The sequence below is a fragment of the Moschus berezovskii genome, chromosome 8, assembly GCF_049115385.1.
Source record: "Moschus berezovskii isolate FMDL1 chromosome 8, NW_MosBer_1.0, whole genome shotgun sequence".
Taxonomy (NCBI): Eukaryota; Metazoa; Chordata; class Mammalia; order Artiodactyla; family Moschidae; genus Moschus; species Moschus berezovskii.
Window position 1 is genome coordinate 943158 of NC_142467.1, and position 12477 is coordinate 955634.

General features: G+C 37.1%; 1 protein-coding gene across 1 annotated transcript in view; it reads left to right on the forward strand.

Annotated features, from left to right (window-relative positions):
• The window catches only part of TMEM232 (transmembrane protein 232), a 235145-nt gene that overhangs the window by 58878 nt on the left and 163790 nt on the right, over positions 1-12477 (forward strand). The gene's annotated exons all lie outside the window — the stretch shown is intronic.

Genomic DNA, 12477 nt, shown 5'->3' on the forward strand with positions numbered 1-12477 from the left:
GCTGTACCACGTTCAGGAGGCAGTGGCTGCTTGGGCACCGGAGGGCCGAGAGGAGCTGATCTACATTCAAAGCAGGAGGCGCGGCTTTGAGGAGATACCCCTCGTCCAAGGTAAGGTACAGCGGCTGCGCCTTGCTGGAGCAGCTGGGAAGAGATACTCCACGACCAAGTGGAATATAAGAATCCAGTGTTCTGGGGAGGAAGGAACAAGATGGCGGAGGGATGAGATGGCAAGACCACTTTCTCCCCCACAATTTCATCAAAAGAACATTTGAACGTGGAGTAAAGTCCACAAAACAACTTCTGAATACTGGCAGAGAACATCAGGCTCCCAGAAAAGCAGCCCATTGTCTTCTAAAGGAGAGAGAAGAAATCCAGCTCCACCCACCAGTACACCGACACATGCTTCCCTAACCAGGGAACCTTGACAAGTCACCCGTCCAACCCCACATACAGCAAAGAAACTACGTAATAAAGAGAACTCCACAAACTGCAAGAAGAGGGAAAGGCCACCCCAAGCAAAGCAATATAAGCAAGATGAAGAGGCAGAGAAATACCCAGCAAGTAAAGGAACAAGATAATTGCCCACCAACACAAACAAAAGAAGAAGATATAGGGAATTTACCTGATAAAGAATTTCAAATTTTGATGGTGAAAATGATTCAAAATCTTGAAAGCAAAATGGGGTTACAGATAAATAACCTGGAGAAAAGGATTGAGAAGATGGAAGAAAGATTTAATAAGGACTTAGAAGAAATAAAAAAGAGTCAATATACAATGAATAATGCAATAGATGAGATCAGAAACACTCTGGAGGGAACAAACAGTAGAATAACAGAGGCAGAAGACAGGATAAGCGAACTAGAAGATAGAATTGTAGAAATAAATGAAACAGAGAGGAAAAAAGAAAAACGAATTAAAAGAAATGAGGACAATATTAGAGACCTCTGGGACAATGTTAAACGCTCCAACATTCGAATCATAGGAGTCCCAGAAGAAGAAGACAAAAAGAAAGACCATGAGAGAATACTTGAGGAGATAATAGTTGAAAACTTCCCTAAAATGGGGAAAGAAATAATCACCCAAGAAACCCAGAGAGTCCCCAACAGGATAAACCCAAGGCGAAATACTCCAAGACACATATTAATCAAATTAACAAAGATCAAACACAAAGAACAAATATTAAAAGCAGCAAGGGAAAAGCAGCAAATAACACATAAGGGGATTCCCATAAGGATAACAGCTGATCTTTCAACAGAAACTCTTCAGGCCAGAAGGGAGTGGCAAGACATACTTAAAGTGATGAAAGAAAATACGCTACAGCCCAGATTACTATACCCAGCAAGGATCTCATTCAGATATGAAGGAGAAATCAAAAGCTTTACAGACAAGCAAAAGCTGAGGGAATTCAGCATCACCAAACCAGCTCTCCAACAAATGCTAAAGGATCTTCTATAGACAGGATACACAGAAAGAGTGTATAAACTTGAACCCAAAGCAATAAAGAAAATGGCTACGGGATCGTACTTATCAATAATTACCTTAAACGTAAATGGGTTGAAATTTTCAAAAAGGCTAGGAAACAATTCTCATAGCCATCAATAGTTCAGTGTTGAGTTCATGAATAGTTTTTAAGTTTGGGACAAACTGTAGTATTTGCTATTTGAAGTACTATTTGTAATTGGCATATTACGATGTAACATTGGTCTTCATTTCCATCTTAAAACGCCTAAAAATGCCTAACAGTTTTTTAAATTTGTGAATTTTAGTTGAAATGTATTTTACGATGTTACTAAACCTGCAGAAATATTGAAATATTTCAGAGAACTTATTCACTGTACATTTAATTTATTTTATTTATAAAAGTTATGAACTGTAGAAAGTTTTACTTGTTGGGTCAAATGCTTGTTGCTTCAAATGCTTGTTGCATTTGAAGTGCTAGTTACAAGAAAATCAAATATCTTCAATGTATAAATGCTATTAAGTTTTTAAAGGACTCTGGAGTATAAGTAAGTTTGTTTAAAGAATTTTAGTCTGTTCAACTTGAAAAAGATAAATAAATAAAATTGGGAAAAAAAAAAAGAATGTTTTTGATGTTAAAAAATACTTGTTATACATTTGTGTAAGTATGTGCGTTTATGTGTGTGTGTGTTTGTATAAATACAGTGATGGGGTGACGTGGTAAGGTGCGTTAAGAATGAATTATCAACAAATTATGTTTTGATAAATAATTACACACTTGGCTTGTTAAAAGTTCAAGTACTGCATACCATAATCTCACATAATAAGTTCAAAAAGTAATTTCCACATGAATTAAAACCTTTAAAATAACTGGAAGAAAATACAGTGTAGTAGTTTCGTAACTTTCAAGCAGGAAAGCATTTGGTAAACATCACGGAAGTCATAAATCATAAAAGTCATGATAGGAAGACAACTACATAAAATAGATAATATTTATATAATATATAATCTATAATACTAATACTTATATAGGATAATATACAGATATATATGATATTTGTACAGCCCACCAGGCTCTTCTGTCCATGGGGATTCTCCAGGTAAGAATACTGGAGTCGGTAGCCGTTCCCTTTTCCAGGGGATATTCCCAACCCAGGGATCGAACCCAGGTCTCCTGCATTGCAGGCAGATTCTTTGCCACTAAGCCATCAGGGAAGCCCACATGAAATAGACATAACAATAAAAAGAAATATCATTTGTCATCGCTGTTGCCATCTTCCGTTGTCAGCGGTTTCAGAACTCGTTAGATGGCCACAACTGGACTGAGACTAAGTCTAATCTTGCATTTCTTTCCCTTCCCTGGCTGCCTTCCCTTGTGATTATCACGTAAACCCATAGTTTGGAACTTCAAACACAGTCTCCTAAAGCTACGGATGTTCTCAGAGGAAATGTCTGCCCATGCAGCGTGAAGTCAGAGCTCTCGGGTGCAGCGGGGTGCTCTCCGTTTTCCCTCTCACGTTAGTGCTTCAAGGTGGCGATGAGCGGACGACACGGGGACAGGTTCCCGGACCCGCGCTGAGCCCGCCTGCTCCCGCTGCGTCCGGCCGGGCCGCTGCAGGGGCGGGGGTGGCCTCTGTCGGGAGCGGGGGAGAGGGAGAGAGCTCAGGTCTGAGACGGAGGGTCCCTGCAATCCAGTATTCTGAGACTTGTGCTTCTACTTGTGTGTCCGTTTTGCAAACTTCAGATATGAGCTATATTTCGTAATTTAAGATAATACCAGATAAAGATGGAGAAAACTAACCGTTTTCTTCCTTGTCAACACTGCTTCTGGCAATCAAAGCTTAATCAGTAGGGACTGTAGAAAATAATTCATTGTGGAAGTGAGACCTCATCCTCTAAATTTGCTTGAGAATCTTCATAAAGCCCCAAATATAATAAAACATTATCGTAATTTTTTGAAAGTTAAAACGTGTTATTGCTCTTCTCAGGAAATTTTGCTCTCATTTCTACAAATGTATCTTCATTTAGTTCTGTATCTGTAACTAAAAGATTCCTACTGTATCATTCTCCTTATTCCCTAGTATGGTTGCTACTGTTTCTTTTGGTCATGACAGGCTAAAACATGCACTGGACTTCTTAATCAAAAACCTTTGGCCATGTAAAACTCGTTAGCTGTCCAAATAAAGCTGCTGAGACTCTCATGGAAACATCTCCCACGTTTTAAAATCATAAATACAAAGATGTATTCAGTTCAATCCAGTGGTTTAAGATCCATCTGTAGCTGAAAATAGTAGCAAAAGACCCATGAACTAGAAATAATACAATATTTTCAAAAATGTTCATGGTGCTAAAATACATTCCAATGTACCATCTTAAAAATCAATTTTGTAATAATATATCTTAGCAGAAGATAAAAAAAGGATAGATTTTAGCTTCTTATCCAAATTTAATTAGGAAGCAAATGTATATACATTAATAAAAATGTAAAAAGAATACTAGGTATGTATAACGTCCTTGGTTGTAGCAGTTAGAATTATATTAAGATCTTCCAGAGCACTTGAGACCATTTTTTTTCTATCATTTAATCTTGTCCAGAGATACTAATACTCTAGAGTCACTTTCTTCTTCACCCAACTCTCTCATCCATCAAGAGCAGCCTGATAGTATGTTCATGGGTACAGAAATCTCTGATTTAATCTAACACATTAATTCTGTGTGAGGTCCAGATATTTCTTAAAGGTTTTGAGTGAGTAGTTATTTCATTCAAGACATCTGAAGTAGCTGCTTATTGGAAAGAGTTATAAAAGGTCCCCATATGGAGTGAAGTGTGAGAGATTTAGAAGATTAGGGGAAACAGCACCAAAATTGTTCAGTTGCAGATGAATAAAAGTTCACTGGTCTAGACTTGGTGTCAGATATTTGGGGTTACTCTCAGCTCAGTTGTCAACTTCTAGATGACCTTAGGTAGCCTGATTTATTTCCTAGAATCTTAGTTTCCTTAAATATTACGGATTTTAAGAATGTTTGCATGTAATATGCTCAGAAACATTGTCATTATTTCTTATTTCCAAAAAAGATCTTTGCTGTTTTCTTCCTTTTTTGTTGTTGCCTTTCAGATACAAAATCAATTCTCATAGCCATCAATAGTTCAGTGTTGAGTTCATGAATAGTTTTTAAAGTTTGGGACAAACTGTAGTATTTGCTATTTGAAGTACTATTTGTAATTGGCATATTACGATGTAACATTGGTCTTCATTTCCAACTTAAAACGCCTAAAAATGCCTAACAGATTTTTAGATTTGTGAATTTTAGTTGAAATGTATTTTACGATGTTACTAAACCTGCAGAAATATTGAAATATTTCAGAGAACTTATTCACTGTACATTTAATTTATTTTATTTATAAAAGTTATGAACTGTAGGAAGTTTTACTTGTTGGGTCAAATGCTTGTTGCTTCAAATGCTTGTTGCATTTGAAGTGCTAGTTACAAGAAAATCAAATACCTTCAATGTATAAATGCTATTAAGTTTTTAAAGGACTCTGGAGTATAAGTAAGTTTGTTTAAAGAAATTTAGTCTATTCAACCTGAATCAGCTCTGTCAAACATTAATTAAAAGCCTCATTTTAAAAAAATAAAAAAATAATGGTGGTGGGAGGGAGGGTTGGGAAGCTGGCTGGAGGTGGAGGTGGTGAAGTTTATAAATCTAATTAAAAATGAAGTTGCATTTCCATTTTCCAAATCCACCCATCCACCAGCGTACTGTGTCACTAGACATTATGTACGATTTTACTTTGCGACAGAAACCATTACATTTAAAAATTCATTGCAGCAAGGTGAGTTAGACACATGATGGATGCAGCTTTAATTCTGCCATATATTATTACAGTTAAAATGTAAATGATGAAAAATATTTTGTGCTCATCAGCATTTATGTGGAAATGTGTTTTACAGTGATATATGATGTTATATTTCTATTATTGTGATAAAAAAAAAAGCAATACAAAAAGACGAAGTGTTTATTAAAACATGAAAAAAAAAAGAAAAAAAAAAACCTATGAGGATTAATTACTTCCATTGAGATAGTCCATTTAATTGAATGCAACTGAAAATGAGTCCAAGAATGAGAAGTCTGATATTTCTTTAATTGTATGAATCATGAATGTTCTTGACAAACAAATGAACTACTTTCTTCTTTGGTTCCTGATTGTAACTCCAGAAGACAGTTATTATTAATGAAATATTTCTATAATTGACTATGGGAAAAGATCATGAAATTTCAGGAAGACAGGTTCTAATCAGTTCCTTAAGTATTTGTCAACATTTTGGCATCCTACTTGTCATTACGTTTCAATTAACTATCACATGCTAATAAAAGCAAAAGCTAACTTTAGCTTTGTGTTTTTTTAAGCATACTTATAACAAAAGAGGGCATATTAGTAATACTTTGGTTCTCTTTGGTTTCTTCTGTTGGATACTTGCTTAAAATGTGTAATGATATAAAATAATTCTTTGATCTAAATTTATTTGGGCTTCCCTGGTGGCTCAGCAGTAAAGAATCTGCTTGCAATGCAGGAGATGTGGTTTTGATCCCTGGGTTGGGAAGGTCTCCTGCAGAAGGAAGTGGCACCCCACTCCAGTGTTCTTGCCTGGGGAATCCTGTGGACAGAGGCGCCTGGGGGGCCACAGTCCACGGGGATGCTGAGTCCGACACGACTCAGTGACTAAACCACCTCCACCTTCAGTGTTATTTTATTTATAAACTGGTGTTGCCATTTGTTGCTTGAGGGGCTTGTGGAAGATGTGCTGAAGGACGTGCATGACCAGATATGTTCTAAGTTTCTATTATTGTTTGCTGTATTAGCCTCTGTGCTTATAGGTCACATACTTAAAAAATTATTTTATTTTGGAGTATAGTTGATTAAAAATGTTGTGTTAGTTTATGGTGTACAACAAAGTGCTTCAGTTATACGTGCATTTGTTCTTTTTCAAGGTCTTTTCCTATGTAGATTAGTACAGTATATTGAGTAGATTCCCCTGTGCTGTATAGTAGGTCCTTACTGGCCATCGATTTTGAATGTAGCAGTGTGGGTGTGTCTACCCCAAACTCCCAGTCTGTCCCTCTCCCCTCTGGTAACAGTAAGTTCATTCTCTAAGTCTGTTTCTGTTTTGTAAATAAGCTCATCTGTGTCATTTCTTTAGATCACACACACAGACGACATCATATATCTGTCTCTGTCACTTAGTAATCTCTACATCCATTCGTATTGCTGAAAACGGCATTATTTCATTCCTTTCAATGGCTGAGTGATATTCCATTGTATATATGTAGCACATCTTCTTTATACATTCAAATGTTGGTGGGTGTTTAGATTGTTTCCATATCTTGGCTATTATAAACATAGGGGTACACGCATTGTTGTTTTTTTTTTGAATGATAGTTTTGTCTGGATTTATGCTCAGGAGTAGAATTGCTGGATTACATGGTGATTCTATTTTTAGTTTATTTATTTATTTTAATTGAAGGCTAATTACTTTACAATATTGTATTGGTTTTGCCATACATTAATATGAATCTGCCCCGGTATACATGTGTTCCCCATCTTGAACCCCTCTCCCACCTCCCTCCCCATCCCTTCCTGCTGGTTCATCCCAGTGCACCAACCCTGAGCATCCTGTATCATGCATCGAACCTGGACTGGTGATTCATTTCACATATGATAGTATACATGTTTCAATGCCATTCTCCCAAATCATCCCACCCTCACCCTCTCCCACAGAGTCCAAAAGACTGTTCTATACATCTGTGTCTTTTGCTGTCTTGTATACAGGGTTATCGTTACCATCTTTCTAAATTCCATATATATGCATTACTATACTGTATTGTATTTTTCTTTCTGGCTTACTTCACTCTGTATAATAGGCTCCAGTTTCATCCACCTCATTAGAACTAATTCAAATGTATCCTTTTTAATTGCCGAGTAATACTCCATTGTGTAAATGTACCACAGCTTTCTTATCCATTCGTCTGCAGATGGACGTCTAGGTTGCTTCCATGCCCTGGCTATTATAAACAGTGCTGCAATGAACACTGGAGTACATGTGCCTCTTTCAATTCTGGTTTCCTCGGTGTGTATGCCCAGGAGTGCGATTGCTGGGTCGTATGGCAGTTCATTACTTTGCCAACAAAGGTCCGTCTAGTCAAGGCTATGGTTTTTCCAGTGGTCATGTATGGATTTGAGAGTTGGACTGTGAAGAAAGCTGAGCGCCGAAGAATTGATGCTTTTGAACTGTGGTGCTGGAGAAGACTCTTGAGAGTCCCTTGGACTGCAAGGAGATCCAACCAGTCCATTCTAAAGGAGATCAGTCCTGGGTGTTCATTGGAAGGACTGATGGTAAAGCTGAAACTGCAATACTTTGGCCACCTGATGCAAAGAGTTGACTCACTGGAAAAGACTCTGATGCTGGGAAGGATTGGGGGTAGGAGACGGGGACGACAGAGAATGAGATGGTTGGATGGCATCACCGACTCTGTGGACATGAGTTTGAGTGAACTCCGGGAGTTGGTGATGGACAGGGAGGCCTGGCGTGCTGTGATTCATGGGGTCGCAGAGAGTCGGATACGACTGAGCAACTGAAATGAACTGAACTGATGGCAGTTCTATTTCCAGTTTTTTAAGGAATCTCCACACCGTTCTCCATAGTGGCTGTACTAGTTTGCATTCCCACCAACAGTGTTAAGAGGGTTCCATTTTCTCCACACCTTCTCCAGCATTTATTGCTTGTAGACTTTTGGATAGCAGCCATTCTGACTGTTGTGAAATGGTACCTGATTGTGGTTTTGATTTGTGGTGTTGATTTGCATTTCTCTGCTTATGAGTGATGTTGAGCATCTTTTCATGTGTTTGTTAGCCAACTGTATGTCTTCTTTGGAGAAATGTCTGTTTAGTTCTTTGGCCCATTTTTTTATTGGGTCGTTTAATTTTCTGGAATTGAGATGAAGGAGTTGCTTGTATATTTTTGAGATTAATTCTTTGTCAGTTGCTTCATTTGCTTTTATTTTCTCCCATTCTGAAGGCTTTCTTTTCACCTTGCTTATAGTTTCCTTTGCTGTGCAGAAGCTTTTAATTTTAATTAGGTCCCATTTGTTTATTTTTGCTTTTATTTCCAATATTCTGGGAGGTGGGTCATGGAAGATCCTGCTGTGATTTATGTCGGAGAGTGTTTTGCCTATGTTCTCCTCTAGGAGTTTTATAGTTTCTGGTCTTACATTTACATCTATAATCCATTTTGAGTTTATTTTTGTGTATGGTGTTAGGTAGTGTTCTAGTTTCATTCCTTTACAAGTGGTTGACCAGTTTTCCCAGCACCACTTGTTAAAGAGATTTTCTTTTCTCCATTGAATATTCTTGCCTCCTTTGTCAAAGATAAGGTGTCCATAGGTGTGTGGATTTATCTCTGAGCTTTCTATTTTGTTCCATTGATCTATACTTCTGTCTTTATGCCAGTATCCTGGGCCATAAATCTAGCGTTGGTAAATTCAAAGAAATTGAAATCATTCCAAGCATCTTTTCTGACCACAATGCAGTAAGATTAGATCTCAATTACAGGAGAAAAACTATTAAAAATTCCAACATATGGAGGCTGAACAACACGCTGCTGAATAACCAACAAATCATAGAAGAAATCAAAAAAGAAATCAAAATATGCATAGAAATGATTGAAAATGAAAACACAACAACCCAAAACCTATGGGACACTGTAAAAGCAGTGCTAAGGGGAAGGTTCATAGCAATACAGGCATACCTCAAGAAACAAGAAAAAAGTCAACTAAATAACCTAACTCTACACCTAAAGCAACTAGAAAAGGAAGAAATGAAGAACCCTGGGGTTAGTAGAAGGAAAGAGATCTTAAAAATTAGGGCAGAGATAAATGCAAAAGAAACAAAAGAGACCATAGCAAAAATCAACAAACCAAAAGCTGGTTCTTTGAGAGGGTAAATAAAATTGACAAACTACTAGCCAGACTCATCAAGAAACAAAGGGAGAAAAACCAAATCAATAAAATTAAAAGTAAAATGGAGAGATCACAACAGATAACACAGAAATACAAAGGATCATAAGAGACTACTATCAGCCATTATATGCCAATAAAATGGACAACTTGGAAGAAATGGACAAATTCTTAGAAAAGTGCAACTTTCTAAAACTGAACCAGGAAAAAATAGAAAATCTTAATAGCCCCATCACAAGCACGGAAATTGAAGCTGTAATCAGAAATCTTCCAGCAAACAAAACCCCAGGTCCAGATGGCTTCACAGCTGAATTCTACCAAAAATTTAGAGAAGAGCTAACACATATCCTACTCAAACTCTTCCAGAAAATTGCAGAGGAAGGCTAACTTCCAAACTCATTCTATGAGGCCAGCATCACCCTAATACCAAAACCTGACAAAGATGCCACAAAAAAAGAAAACTACAGGCCAATATCACTGATGAACATAGATGCAAAATTCCTTAACAAAATTCTAGCAATCAGAATCCAACAACACATTAAAAAGATAATACATCATGACCAAGTGGGCTTTATCCCAAAGATACAAGAATTCTGCAATAGCGCAAATCAATCAATGTAATACACCACATTAACAAAATGAAAAATAAAAACCATATGATTATCTCAATAGATGCAGAGAAAGCCTTTGACAAAATTCAACATCCATTTATGATAAAAACCTTCTAGAAGGCGGGAATAGAAGGAACATTCCTCAACATAATAAAAGCTATATATGACAAACCCACAGCAAACATTATCCTCAATGGTGAAAAATTGAAAACGTTTCCCCTAAAGTCAGGAACAAGACAAGGGTGCCCATTCTCACCACTACTATTCAACATAGTTTTGGAAGCTTTGGCCACAGCAGTAAGAGGAGAAAAAGACATAAAAGGAATCCAAATTAGAAAAGAAGAAGTGAACCTCTCACTGTTCGCCGATGACATGATCCTCTACACAGAAAACCCTGCTCTACCAGAAAATTACTAGAGCTAATCAATGAATATAGTAAAGTTGCAGGATATAAAATCAACACACAGAAATCCCTTGCAATCCTATACACTAATAATGAGAAAATAGAGAAATTAAGGAAACAATTCTATTCACCTAAATACTTAGGAATATATCTACCTAAAGAAACAAAAGACCTATATATAGAAAACTATAAAACACTGGTGAAAGAAATCAGAGAGGACACTAATAGATGGAGAAATATACCGTGTTCATGGATTGGAAGAATAAATATTGTGAAAATGAGTCTATTACCCAAAGTAATTTATAGGTTCAATGCAATCCCTATCAAGCTACCAATGGTATTTTTCACAGAGCTAGAACAAATAATTTCAGAATTTGTATGGAAATACAAAAAAACTCAAATAGACAAAGCAGTCTTGAGAAAGAAGAATGGAACCGGGGGAATCAACCTGCTGGACTTCAGGCTCTACTATTTTTAGTTTCTTAAGGAACCTCCATACTGTTCTCCATTGCTGCTGCTGCTTCAAAGTCGCTTCAGTCGTGTCCGACTCTGTGCAGCCCCATAGACGGCAGCCCACCAGGCTCCTCAGTCCCTGGAATTCTCCAGGCAAGAACACTGGAGTGGGTTGTCATTTCCTTCTCCAATGCATGAAAGTGAAAAATGAAAGTGAAGTCACTCGTCCGACTCTTCCCAACCCCATAGATGGCAGCCCACCAGGCTCCTCTGTCCATGGGATTTTCCAGGCAAGAGTACTGGAGTGGGGTGCCATTACCTTCTCCCTGTTCTCCATAGAGACTGTACTAATTTATATTCCTAGCAATAGTGTAGGAGGATTCCTTTTTCTCCACAACCTCTCCAGGATTTATTGTTTGTAGCCTTTTTTAATGATGGCCATCCTGACTGGTGAGAGGTGATATTTCTCTGTAGTTTTGATTTGCATTTCTCTAATAATCAACAGTGCTGAGTATCTTTTCGCATGCCTCTTGGTCATCTGTGTATCCTCTCTGGAGAAGTGTCTACATAGGTCTTTTGCCCATTTTTGGGTTAGGTTGTTTTCTGTTGTTGTTGAGTCACATGAGCTGTTTCTATATTTTGAAGATTAACCCCTTGTTGCATCATTTGCAGATATTTTCTCCCATTCTGTGAATTGTCTTTCCATTACGTTTATGGTTTCCTTTGTGCGAAAGTTTTTGAGTTTGCCATTTTTTAAAATTTCTATTACTGTAGGAGATGAGTCAAAAAAGATCTTGCTGTGATTTATGCCAAAGAGTGTTCTGCCTATAGTTTCCTCTAAGAGTTTTATAGTATCTAGTCTTACATTTAGATCTTTAATCCATTTTGAGTTTACTTTTGTGTATGATATTAAAGAATGCTTTAACTTTATTATTTCGCATGTAGCTGCCTAGTTTCCCCACACCATTTTCTGAAGAGACTGTTTTTTCTCCATCGTATAGTCTTGCCTCCTTTGTTGTAGGTTGATTGCCCATAGGTATATGGGTTTATTTCTGAACTTTGTGCCCTGTTCCATTGATCTAATTATTTCTGTTTTTGTTCCAGTACCATACTGTTTTGATGACTATAGCTTTGTTGTACAGTGTGAAGTCAAGGAACCTGATTTTCTACCTCCATTTTTCTTTCTCAAGATTGCTTTGGCTCTTTGGGGTATTTTTGTGTCTCCATACAAATTTAAAACTTTTTTGTTCCAGTTCTATGAAAAATTCCATTGGTATTTGCGTAGGGATTGTGTTGAATCTGTAGATTGGCTTGGGTGGTATAGTCATTTGGACAATATTGATTCTTCTAATCCAAGAATGTGATATATTTTTCTATCTGTGTCATCTTTGATTTCTTTTATCAACTTTTACAGTTTTTGAAGTACAAGTCTTTTGCTATTTGGACAGGTTTATTCCTAGGTATTTTGTTCTTTTTGATGCAGTGTTAAGTGGGATTATTTCTTGAATTTCTCTTTCTGATTTTTCATTGTTAAGAG